Genomic DNA, 13,166 nt, shown 5'->3' with positions numbered 1-13,166 from the left:
GAAGGGTTCTTTAATCAAGAATAAAACTTGGGTTCTTGTCAATAGACCTAAAGATAAAAAGGTAGTTGACTGTAAATAGATTTTCAAAATTAAACAATGAGATTCTAAAATAGAAAATAGAAGATATAAAACCATATTAGTGGCAAAAGGATTCACCCAAAAGGAATGAGTGGATTATAATGAGATTTTTTCACCAGTTGCCACGTAAACCTCAATTAGAATTTTATTAGCTTTGACTGCCCACTTTGACTGGCAATTAGATTAACTTGATATTAAAATAGCCTTCCATAATGGTGACGTTGATAAAGTCATATACATGAATCAACCTGAGTGCTATGAAGTAAAATCTAAAACTGAAAAGGTTTGTTTGTTGAAAAATTTTCTTTATGGGCTGAAATAGGCCCCTATACAGTGGTCCATAAAGTTCAACTCTTATGTTCAGACATTGGATTTCGTAAAAAGTAGTTATGACTCTTGTTTGTTTTTTAAAGGGTCAGGTGGACCTGAATCCATTTATTTGTTATTGTATGTGGATAATATGTTACTTGTTTATCATGATAAATCTGAAATTGAATCTGTTATGTCAAAATTGAAGTCTGAATTTGAAATGAAAGACTTAGGTCCAGCTAAAAAAATTCTTGGCATGGAAATAGAAAGAGACAGATCTAGTTGTACTCTAATTTTAAAACAGTCTACATATATACAGAAAATACTTGAAAAAATTTCTATGTTTGAGTGCAAACCTATTTCTTTGCCTATTGCTAGTCACTTTAAACTCTCTAGTGATCAATCACCTAAATTTGATGATGAATTAAAAAGATTATGCTAATGTTGTAGGATCCATTATGTACCTCATGGTTTGTACCAGCTTGACTTAACTGATGGATTTAGCATTTTAAGTAGGTTTGTGGCAAATCCTAGAGAACCTCACTGGTTAGCAATAAAGTGGATATAGAGATATTTGAAAGGTTCAATTGACCTAGGACTAAAGTTTAAAAGAAGTAATAAAGATATAAATTTAAAGGGTTATATTGATTCAGACTTTGCTAGTGATCTTGATAGGAAAAGATCCACATCCTCTTACATCTTTACTTTTTGTAATAGTTGCATTTGTTGGACATCTCAGTTGCAAAGATTGGTTGCATTGTCCTCTATAGAGGCTGATTGCAGCATGTGATACTGTGAAAGAAAGCATATGGTTAATATGATTATTAAATGAAATTGGCTTTGTAAATGAATCTGTTAGCATTCATATTGACAATCAAAGTGACATTCATTTAAGTAAAAACACAGTTTGTCATGATAGAATAAAGCATGTTGACATAAAATTCAATTTTGTAAAGAATATGGTTGAAAAGGGTTGATCAGTCTAGTTAAAAGCCCTACAGAATTTAATCCTTCTGATTTAAGAGCAAAAATTCTGACACTTAAATTTACAAATTGCTTGAAGATTCTGAACATTACCTAAAAGACTGATCAGGTGATATTCAGAACATCAATTATTTCATTTGTTGAAAACTCTACTAACTACAAATTTTTCTTTTTATAGGTCTTAGAGCGAATGAAGTCAAGAAAAGCTTGAATCCACTAGTTGAAGCAAAGAAATAGTTCAGCAAGGTGGAAAATTTTAAAGCTTGGGCTGCCTCACTACTTCTGTGTCGGGCTTTATTATTTGGAAATTAATGGATGCCTAACTTTAATATTCTTGTGTTTTTGAACTAACGTTTTTGTGCCTCTTATGGGTTGGTGTGTATCGTACGCGTGGCACAAACCCAACGCTTGGATGGAGATGGTTCATTTGGATTAATATTTCACTTAGCTCTTGGTCTTCACAGGTGATAACTGTTCAATCTCTAGAATTTTCTTTTCCGTCTCTATAAAATGTAATCTTGAATTTTTGTGATGTAATTTACTTTGTGGTAAGGATTATAGTGATTGAGTGATCTTTGTGAGATCTCTGAGAGAAAACTTTGTGAAAAAGAGACTAGAACAAAGTCGAAGAAATTTCTGATTTCTTCGCACATTTTTGTACAATTTTCTTTGTGAAAATTAGTGGAATCTTGAGCATAACTCTTGATTGAGGCTCAACGGGTAGGTCCTTGAACTGAACATCCGAGCTCCTTTTGGAGCAAAAAATACCTGGTGTTCTCTTGATTTTTTGTTGTTTGTGATTTCTGCCATTTTTATTTTTGTAACAAGCTTTTCCAAATACAAGAATAATATAACTCTGGGACCAACAGATATGAAGGCAGCTTCCTTGGTGAGGATCTTGTTTTATATAAGCACAGTTTGTAGAACAGGGCAGGCTTTTGTAGTTGCGTTGCCTCGGTCTGGAGATTACACTCTCTTAAATATAGGTTTGGTCCCTAAAGTTGTAATGAAATTTCAACTTGGTCCTTAAGATTTATTTTGTTCCAGATTAGTCACTAAAGTTTGCAAAGTTCCAATTTGGTTAGTCTCTTAGTGAATTTTACGTCAAATCCTACCTACATGTTGTTAAAGTCATTGCGTATTTAATGGATGTTAGTTTCATTGCTAACCAAGTCTAAATCCCTGTAAAAATGAGATAATGAAATTGTGAAGCTCCTTTTGATCCATTTCAAATATTAAAATTATAATAAGTCATAAAATCAACTGGAAATAAAATAAATTTTGTCAATTATTGATTTTTTTAATTTTTTTTATAGGTTTGTCAGTTATTGTTATAACACAAAATAAAGTTGCATGTAATAAATTAAGATACTGTTTGGCTTCCATTAAAATTATAATCTACTTTTCTTAATAAAATATTATTATACGCAAATTCAAACTATTTTCTTTCGCCATAGATTCTTAAAAAAAATACTATTCCAGAAATTATAATCTCAAATAATGGGGCCCAACTGGGCTAAACGCTCTATTAATACATAGTGTTGATGTGATGTACCAAGAAAGTAATAACATTGAATTGTTGAAAAGTTTTAGTGACTAATTTGGATTAATTCTAACAAATTTTAAGAACCAAATTGAAATTTCGATACAACTATAGAGACCAAATTTAATTTTGAACCATTAAATGATTTCGTTATGGGCCTTTTGATGTGCACACTAGCTTGGAATATTCTTTCTATATAAAGACCCCCATTGCATTATTAGATGCTAAAAGGACAAGATGATGTCGGGTCCGTTCAAAAAAGGGAAAACTAGAAACCGTAAAAGGATAAAACAATATAATCCAGCTATTCATCTAAATACTTTTTAACTACAGTTCAAGCTAAGTTCAATTTCGTTTCAACCCATTAGCTATAGAGGTTCTTGATTTTTTCTTTTCAATGCCAGTCTAATTTTTAAAACACTAATTTTCCTCATAAAGTCTCGACCACCTTGATCACTGTCACTAGTTAGTTGAATTAAATATGACTTTAATAATAGCACACACTTGTAAAAAAACATATTAACCTAAAAAGAGGCATTAAAGATGAAAAATAAATAAATAAACCATCATTTGAAAGTTTTCCAAATAGACTAACAAATGGGAAATAACAAACAATTCAGGTACATTATTGTCATTCAATCACTAGCTAGTCACACTACAATAGCATTCCAAATTACAGCACCGCACTAAAAATATTAACACAAAAACAAAATCAATTACATTTAGAAATTTTGCTAAATCGAAATATTTACACAACCAGATAGATGACAAAGCCATGGAGAGACCTTAAAACAAACTGAAAACTAAAAACATAAGAAGTAGAGGTTATTTATTTTCTAACCTCTTCTACACTTCACTTAGGGTGAACTGCACCCAACAGAGCGAGGAAATGCCCTATAATGGCTTGATATTTTTGAATGAACTGCATCAATCAGAGATTTTCCATGTTTCTTTTCGTACTCTACTTTTATGTGCTGCATATCAATCTCTGCTTGGGCTACTATTACTCTAGTAAGTGTTGTATTTATCAGTTACCATGCCTTTCATTGCCTTGAGTTATAGAGAATCGTGGCCTTGTAAAACAACGCGGGACCCACCTTCTTCATCCAATACCGTAGGCCCTTAGAAAACTCTTTTATGGATCTCTCGTCCGAGGGACAAGTGAAGTGAGAATTACTTTAAATGGATCGAGTGCACCTCAGTAAAAATATGAGGAGGATGCTCAGCTAAGAATATCGACCCAACTCGCTTACCAAGGGTTAGTGAGACAATAGTTAGCATTTTAAAGGTGTCTTGTTTTTGCACTAAATGCTTTCAAACTGAGAAAATAAAGAAAGAACGAAAAATCAAACGCTAAAAGAGAATTACAAGTACACAAGATTGAAATTATGGGAAAGAAAATATGTTCTTTTTGAGGCAATGTTGTTGATAGATGTAATATTACCTTAGCAAAGCACTTCCCAGGGTTTTCAGCACACCTTAGAATAGTAAAAAGGGAAAACTTAAAGCATCCCAGGGCTTTACTTTTTACTGCCTGCAACAAGATGAATTATTTAGTGAACGGACATAGGAAAGCTCAAGCAAAATGATGAAAGGAAGCAGTAAAACTTTTTCAGTGATTTGCCGTACTTGCTTTGATAAACAGAAGAAATAGGAGCTAACTGTGGCCTGCTTCTTTTGGAGAAAATGCATATGAAAATCTTCTCATCAGTTCCCAGCTTCTTTTCTCCAGCTTTATAAAGAGATTTAGCATTAGCCTTTGCCATTACCTGATCAACTTCTGGACCTTCATAATGCATTGTACTAATACAAGCAAGCAACTACAAAATAGAAATGAGATAGAATGCATGAGGAATGATACAGTTAGAATATACTGGTGGTGCAAAAATAAATTTATAATGGGATTATTACGTATTAACTGAGTTGAATTATGTTTTCAAGTTATCTTTTCTCATTTATGATTGGTTTTAGCATTAAGGTCAATATTTTTTAACGTGAACTCGATTCCTTTTCAAATTGGAATCTGTCTTTTAGAGTCTATATAAGATTCTACATTACTTTTCCTTTCATCGAATTTGAATAGTATTATTTCTGAAACAAAGGAAAACTTGTAATTACATTATAATTTAAAGGTCAAAGTCAAACTTTATTTTTAACTACACATTTTGAGGATCCACTTATTCATCACTCATTTCTATCACATTATTATTGTTGTCAATTTTATCTCGCAAGTGGACGGATCGTAACAAGTAATATAGTGGACCTTTTGAGTCCGGATTATCGTTCCCACGAGAACTATATTTTAGTACTCAATTTATTATTCCTAACTTCTATTTGATGAAAATAAATAAATAAATAAATAAAATTTGATTGACTGTGATTTTTAAATCTAACTACTAAAAGTTTCAGGAATGCAACATAAAATTAGTGAGAATTCAAATAATAAATAGAGATTAGGGCGGAACAACTTCACCTTTTGGTCACCTTTATTTCTGATATCGAGATTCATAAAATTAAAATAGTGTTCGGTCGAATTCTTCTATTGTATTCAACTTACCCCTCTCGAGTTCTCATTGAGCCTATTCAATTAGTTCAATTCTATATCTCTATGCAAATTAAATTTAATAAAACGAAATGACAGTTCTAAGAATTCTTAGATGACCGCAGTAATTAATATAGGTATCTCTACACGTTATATTAATTTATCGAATTTTAATATGTGGTCTAAACAAGAATCCGCATCTCTTGTTCACGAAATCATTGAATAGTTTGCCAAAAAAAATTCAAAGTATTAAAAACATAATTAAAATTCACACATAAAATATAAAAGAACAAGAATCTCAAATAAAAGAAATAAAGGTCCCAAATTAGTTACATTATTCACCCTAAAAATAAATTTAGCTACGCATATTAATGGGAGAAAAACAAAATATTATCATGGAAGACATCACCCGATTTATTGACGGAACGTGAACAATCTGCCATTTTTACGTGCTGCCCTCTCTTTCTGATTTTTGCTAGCATGAATATATAACTTGGAAATCAAGAAGTCAACCTGCAGTCCTTTTCTGTATCTGTTTCTCTGTTATATTCTTCTTTGGTTTTTGCTTTAAATCAATCCCAAATCTGCCCTAATTTGATTCCCCTTAAAGTTGCCGAGAATTAATTTTCAACACTGCTAGCCCTCAAATTCCGTACATGTTTTATTTTGGCAGAAAGTGTGTGAGAATATAATAAATTGGTTGTCTCTATCCTAAAACTCTCATTTTCTATGCGTGATATGAATATATATATTAGAGCCGCAATGTTTGACTCCGAGGTGATTCCCAATTTTTCTCAGCCAGTTCTCTCCTCTTTTTTTTGTATGTAGGTGTATATATATATAATTTCCCAAACCTAGCATTCACAATTTTGACTATAAAAGGGACTCTAAGTCTCTCAACAACTCCACAGCCACCATATTTGACTACAATTCAAAGGCTTTATTGCAATATTAGCCCTCAAGTCCTCAATCTTTCAAAATAATGCAATTCAATCCTTGAATTCTTTTATTTTTACAACATAAAAAAGAACCATCAAATATCGCTATTTAAGGTACCGAATAAGTGTATAAAATACACTTATCAATTATTTTAGCAACCTATAAACAAATCCAAAAAAAAGCACAAATTGTCTTCTAAAAGTTATTTTTGCATTTCAGGACCATATGCACTGGAGGACCGTTCACCAGTGTGAGTTTGATCTTATTCTTTTTGCAACCTATCGGTCTTCAAACTCTCATCCAAAATTTTCCCAAATTTTGATAATTTCTCATAGTTCATGCTATTATAGAATTCATATAACTATTAGTTCTACAAAAGTTATGTCTTTGACATGCCAATTTTAGGGGTTGATTTTGTTGCGATTGATAAATATATCACATTTTACGTTCTTCTACGATTATGGTTTTCCTCCCCTAAGAAAATCTTTTGTCTCTTTAGTTGTCTATTTCTTTACTCTTTGCTGTGTTTCAGACACAATCTTCCTTATTTTCCTAGGCTCAACACAAGTCCCAACAAATTTCGATAAATAGAATAGATGGAGAGATAATGTGCTGTGATTTGTGAAGTACTCAGCAAATAGACCCATGAAGAGATCATTTCTTCTGTACATATTGTATGGCATAATATAACCATCACAGAATGCACAAATTATGCTCATTTTGGTGGAACTGATCTACTTTAGGTGTAGTGTCCGAAAAACTCTAGTTTTGAATTTAGTTGAACTATCTGGTCCTGTTTATCTAATCTTAACAATTTAAGATCTTTCAGAAGGGAGGACATTGATCTTTAAGTGAAATTTATGTGTAACAATCTCCAGCCAAAGGGAAATAAATTTCCTTAACCCAAAATGAAATAGATGTTAAAAGGGCTCCATTTACGAGCAGCATTCCAAACATTACCTATTGGCACAGTGCAGCTCCTTTCAATCTAACATATTCAAGTCTTAACGAAGTGATCAACATGTCACATGAGCCACATAAAAGGTCACAAACTTGTATTATGGTAAAGCAGATCTCATTAGTAGAATCTAGCATCAACCAAAACATGCAGTTTTAGATTACTTATGAAAAATAGGGAATTTTCCAGAACAGGACTTTAAGGGATCGAAATGTTTGTAAAACATCAAAACTGGTTCGTGCTTTCGTGTGTGTGTGTGTGTGTATGAGAGAGAGAGAGAGAGAGAGAGAGAGAGAGAGAGAGCCTTTTTGTGATCGCTAGATGCTTGATTTTCAATATCATGCTCAATGTAAGCATGAAACCATGCATAGTAAATTTGTTTAAAGTGTTGTATCTAGGATGGACTCAGTGAACAAATTACTTCAGTAGCAGCTTTAAGATCAATTTCATCCTTATTCAAAGGCTTCCTGACAATTATAGCATCCCTTAATGCTGGATCAGGCATCCAAAGCAAGACCGCCCTTTGAAATCATTTGGGGTTAACAATTATACACCAGACTATTCTATACACAAGTAAAAAATAGATTTCTTCAACTGAAATATGTCCAAAAGATTTTCATAAATTCCATTTACGATCAGATGTGTCAATCCTACCAAGAAAAGATTGGAGATTATCATATAGAGGGACAATATCATTGCTATATATCTTTAGTACCTTGACTTCACAGCCAAGTTCTAAAGCTAGGTGTTTTCTAAGTTCTTCTGAATACATAGCTCTATACTCTTGTTCAATGAATGGACACTGTGTTGCATCTCGATGGGCAAGATATGAACCACCGTCGCAGTATCACATCCAAAAACTTAAAAACAAGAGTTCAGAGGCTCGCAGCAATCAAATGCACGTCAGGATAAACAATTTAAATCATAGACAATTCCTGTATAATAACAATTCAGATAACTGAAAGAAATCTGAGTGATGGAAATTTATTTAGGAAATTTACATATAAATAGAGAAACAAAATCCAAAACTTCGTTAATCAAGAGTTATGTAAAAATTGTTCCTACAATTGTTAGTTTAAATTTATTCTTTTGTTAAGAAATTATGTCGCTTTGCAGAAAACCAGAGAAAATTTGTGCTTTTATTTTGTAGAAAACTCCTTAAACTCGAATCTTGAAATACTACTTTTGTGTAAGTCCTTTTAGCTATTCCCCATGTGTTGCATAGTCAATTCTAGCTCGTCCTGTAGTTTCTCCACCTTGGCGAGTACTTCCTTGATCCGAGTAAAAATGGCGGCATATATCCTCATTGTGCAAGAAAAAACTAGAAGAATAGAATGTGATTTTTGTGATTTTTGGCAATGAAAAAAAATCTGGAAAACCTCAAGTTTCAATGTGATTTTTCTCAACTTTTTATAGTTTTTTTGTGTTCTTTTAGTAATAGTGGTGCAACGTACGTTGCACGATTACTGTTATATTTTTTTCTAAGCAATATCGTTAAAATGACAATGTATCTTAGAGTACGTAAACATCTAATTATGTACATTGAATGATGTGTTTTAATATTATTAATGATAACAACATACCTTGTATTTGAACTATGTATATATATTAATACTTCAAAATCATTGTATTAGACACAAGATGTGAGCATTTAGATTCTATAAATTTCACAACTATATTTATTTAACGCTAACAAACCCAACCCAATTGATGATATAAATTGGCTTGCCAAAAGTAAGATGAAGTTTATCACATTCTCCGATAGTTAAATAAAACTGAAGGACATAATCTTTGTATTGAAAGTGAGACAAATACGAATAGGTATAGGGAATGCTGATCTAATCAATCCTCAATAAAACAAATTAGAATGCAACGAGGAACAATGACACACAATTAGTCACGATTCTTTGAGGCATCCATGAAAACATTCTATGTGACACATTTCTTGTTTACTTGTGGAGTAAAATAATTAACAATAAATTCATGACGTATAATTAAAGCCACATTCTCCCAGCTACATCTAAATAGGTTTATGAGTAAATCACCAATTTCATGCTGCACAAATTTATTGATATTGAAACCATTCTGGAAGAAATAACCAAGAGTATTCTTAAACAATGCAACTTAATATTACCCCTTGGAAAGTATAATACTCTCTGAGAGAGAACACAACGGTGTATCAAGCATTTGCATCCAATAGATTGTCCACTGTAATCATAAAAAGCTTCCTACATTTATAAAGATATTTAGGAGGAATTATCATGAGAATAAAATGCAGCCAAAAGAAAATAACAGCACATCTAAATAATCATGTTGTGGTAGCTTACCAATTTGGATACCATCTGTGGTAGCTTACCAATTTGGATACCATCTCATGGATTAAATTAATGCGATACCCAATCTCATTAAGATTAGATCTCAGTTCACCTACCTGCATAATATTATTAACAGTATCAATCAAAGAAAATACATTTATTTTGATGCAAGTTGTGCAATAACTGTTATTTTCATCTATTGAACTTCCTCACAGAGAAAACTTCAACTCTAGCAAGCATATGAAAAAAGATGAGTATGCTAGGTTTGTAACTCAATTCCAACAGGAAGAAATGAACGGGTAAAAAAGAAAAACTTAATGGATTTTCTGGGGCCAAGCTGGTATTGGCCAGTAATTAGGGTCAATTAAACTGTCCGTTTGAAGTCCATTCTAAAATAGAATACAAAAGCAACAAATAATACCATGAAAAAAATAATGTAATATAATAAATGTTAGTTTAAGAATCACCTTAATGTGAAATCATGTTGAAATAAAGAGTTTGGGCCTCTCCCAAAGTAATCATCACTAAATTATAAAGAAGTCTCTCAAAGGCACAGTATAATTTAAAAGAACAATCAAATATTTTAATAGAAAAGTTATTGTTGGTTTGAGCTATATAATGTTCATTTTGTAGCTATAAACAAAAGAGACGTTTTACATAAAGATATTTGATTGTTCTTTTAAATTATGGTAGGCTTTTGGGAGAGTTATTTCTAAAGTTAGTGATAAATGCTTTGAAAGAGGCTCAACCACTATTGTTAATATTTGACTCCCTAGATGTACCTGCAGTAAAATGTGCAACTTCATTAAATAAATAGAAGTGTAAGAATAAAATCACACATACTAAAGTACAAATACATAGAATAATAGTTACATAAATAATAGAGCCAAGATTAAGTGAGGGAAAACCTCTTTAGTTGCACAAAGCTATATTTTAGAAAAACAAAAATAAGGCCAACAAGAAAAAGTATCAAACATTTGAGTTATGGCAAAATATTGTTCATTAAAAACTTAGAATATCTTGTTGTTTAGATTGTCGTGGAAACATTAAGACTGGGAATAAATAATTTTGTATATTGTTTATAAAATCACAAATCATAAAATTGTTTACTTACTTGGGATAATTTTAGCTACAAGGATGCCAGTCTCCAAATGACGAACGTGTAGCATTGCACGAAGTCCAAATATAGGATATCATTATATAGGTTAATTATATGTAATTAAATCAAATTTCTATTACAACATATTCAGAATGAACAGAATCTACAAATTGGGTGCGATCTTGAAGCAAAAAGAACATAAGTGAATTAGAAACCAAAATCCCAATAGATCTAGCTCTATAGTGTTCATACATAAGAGAGCACAATAGATATTCCATAATAAGTAAACATGAAAGTTACAAATGAGAATGTAAGATTTATGTAAGAGTGAAACTCCCATCAGTCATGAACATTGGGATTCCATCATCCACAAGTTCAAATACATACGTGTCACCTATTTGAAGTAGTTTTTCCCTAACATAGTCCACCCAACCTACACTGCAACGTCACACATAACCATTGGTTCTTAAATTTGTTTGCACTGACCAATTATGATGTGAACTATCATGGATTCGAACACTTTGGAAAAATTTTGGTAGATACAATTGAGCAAAGGCCCCAGATACATACTGCAAAATAGAATGATAAATTTATAAGTAGTGGAAGTTCGAATTAGATGAACAAAAAATATGAAAATGGTTCATACGTACAATTTGAGAAAGATAAAGGTAGAAGGGATTCAAATGAAAGATGAGCTCACAATTGTTCTGTGACCATCGCGAGCAGCTTCTAATGTTACTCGAAAAATAGGATTACCACTACGTAAAAGCTCTACCTCAAATCCCTCAGACTTATACGTCACTTTTAAGCCTGAATGGTCGAATATCGAAACATCTAAACTAGAATTTCCGTTGTATTCAAAGACGATAACATAACCATCTTGCAAATTATGGTGATCAAAAAACTGTGGCCATCTAGTAGCGAGATATATGTTATCATTAACTCTTTCAAGTTGTATAGTGTAGATAATTCCATCATAACCAATTAAACGTACTATATCAGTAAGGTCTTGTCCTAAGTGGTGCACAAAAGTTCTCGGAATCGACCATAAAAAATATATATATAAGCATCGTAAGGAATATTATTTATTTTATATATAGTTTTAGAACTCACCAAACCAAATGAAAATTATGGCCTAATGAATAAATGCTAACAAAGAGATCATTTAAAAGTTCACCAGACGATCATTGTGGCCCAATGAAGTTGCGATAATTGTAAAGAAACGGTGTGGTAGATCAACCCTATTCGACATAATATTTATATTACATAGACAATAGAAAATATATACGCTAAATGTTCAATAGTAATAGAACGTTGTTATTTGTTCAAAAAAAAGCACAATAAAAGAAACAATTATCAACAAACTTGAAACATGATACTATATTTGTAAGTTTGCAATTTGATGTCACAAAATGCCTTCCTAAAATTAATGAGAAAATATAATACACTCATTTAATCACTTGCAGTCGACCAACACATCCATCTTCGCATTTCTTCTCTCTGACTTTCCCTTTTCAATTTCTCTCTCTACAGCCAACTAAAACCCTCGTCGACCAAAACCCTCAGTTTGTTGGTTTCATTATAAGAAAAGGTAAGTAAATGTAGATTTTTGCTATAAATTTGGTTATTAACCACTGCATCCATCCAAACCATAAGCAATTAGGATAATGCCATCTTCTAAACACAAAACTGACATTCTGAGGACGTGTCTAAAGAAAATCAAATATAATAAATATTCATTTGATCTGTGAATAAATTCAATATCCTTACTACAACTCGAATTGTTAATATATAACAAATAATATATATATATAGTAAAGGTTTAATTGAAATTTTAAGAATTACTAAAGATTTACCTGTTGAATTAAGAGAAAATATTATAAAGAAAATTTTAGTAGAAGAATATAAACATATTTTTATAGTAAATAGAATCTCTTACGATTTAGAACTCTGGATACAAATAGAAAGTTTGAATATTTAGACATAGATTTAAGAAATATCAGTAAAAAAGTACAAACTGTTGATAATAATATAATTAAATGTAATTTAGACAATAAGCATAAATTACATAGTTTATTTTCAGAAGATCCAAGTCAGAATTGTATAGTAGACTTAATCATAAATTTATCAAAAAATTTAGAATTAGAAAATAAAAAGCAAAATAATTATTTAGAAATTATAAAAGAAAACATTATAGCTAGAGATCAAGAGATTAAAAATATAAAAGAATCTTTAGATTATATTAAAAATCAAAATTCAAGTATTCTAGAAAAACTTGTTAAATTAGAAAAAATACCATCTAAGGTAGATTTAACAGAAATAAGAAGAATTTTAGATTCTAATAAATCTAAAGAAATAGAAATATGATCTACATCAAGTGTAGAAGAAGATTTAAAAGC

At 31.3% G+C, this 13,166-nt stretch overlaps 1 pseudogene; it reads right to left on the bottom strand.

The window, feature by feature from the left end:
- Positions 1–3,771: 3,771 nt before the first annotated feature.
- Positions 3,772–12,463, bottom strand: LOC111398414 (annotated as a pseudogene).
- Between the last annotated feature and the right edge of the window lie 703 nt (positions 12,464–13,166).

Source organism: Olea europaea, chromosome 8 (assembly GCF_002742605.1).
Source record: "Olea europaea var. sylvestris chromosome 8, O_europaea_v1, whole genome shotgun sequence".
NCBI classification, from domain to species: domain Eukaryota; kingdom Viridiplantae; phylum Streptophyta; class Magnoliopsida; order Lamiales; family Oleaceae; genus Olea; species Olea europaea.
Note: the sequence above shows the minus strand (reverse complement) of the source record. Positions and strands in the feature narration are given on the sequence as shown.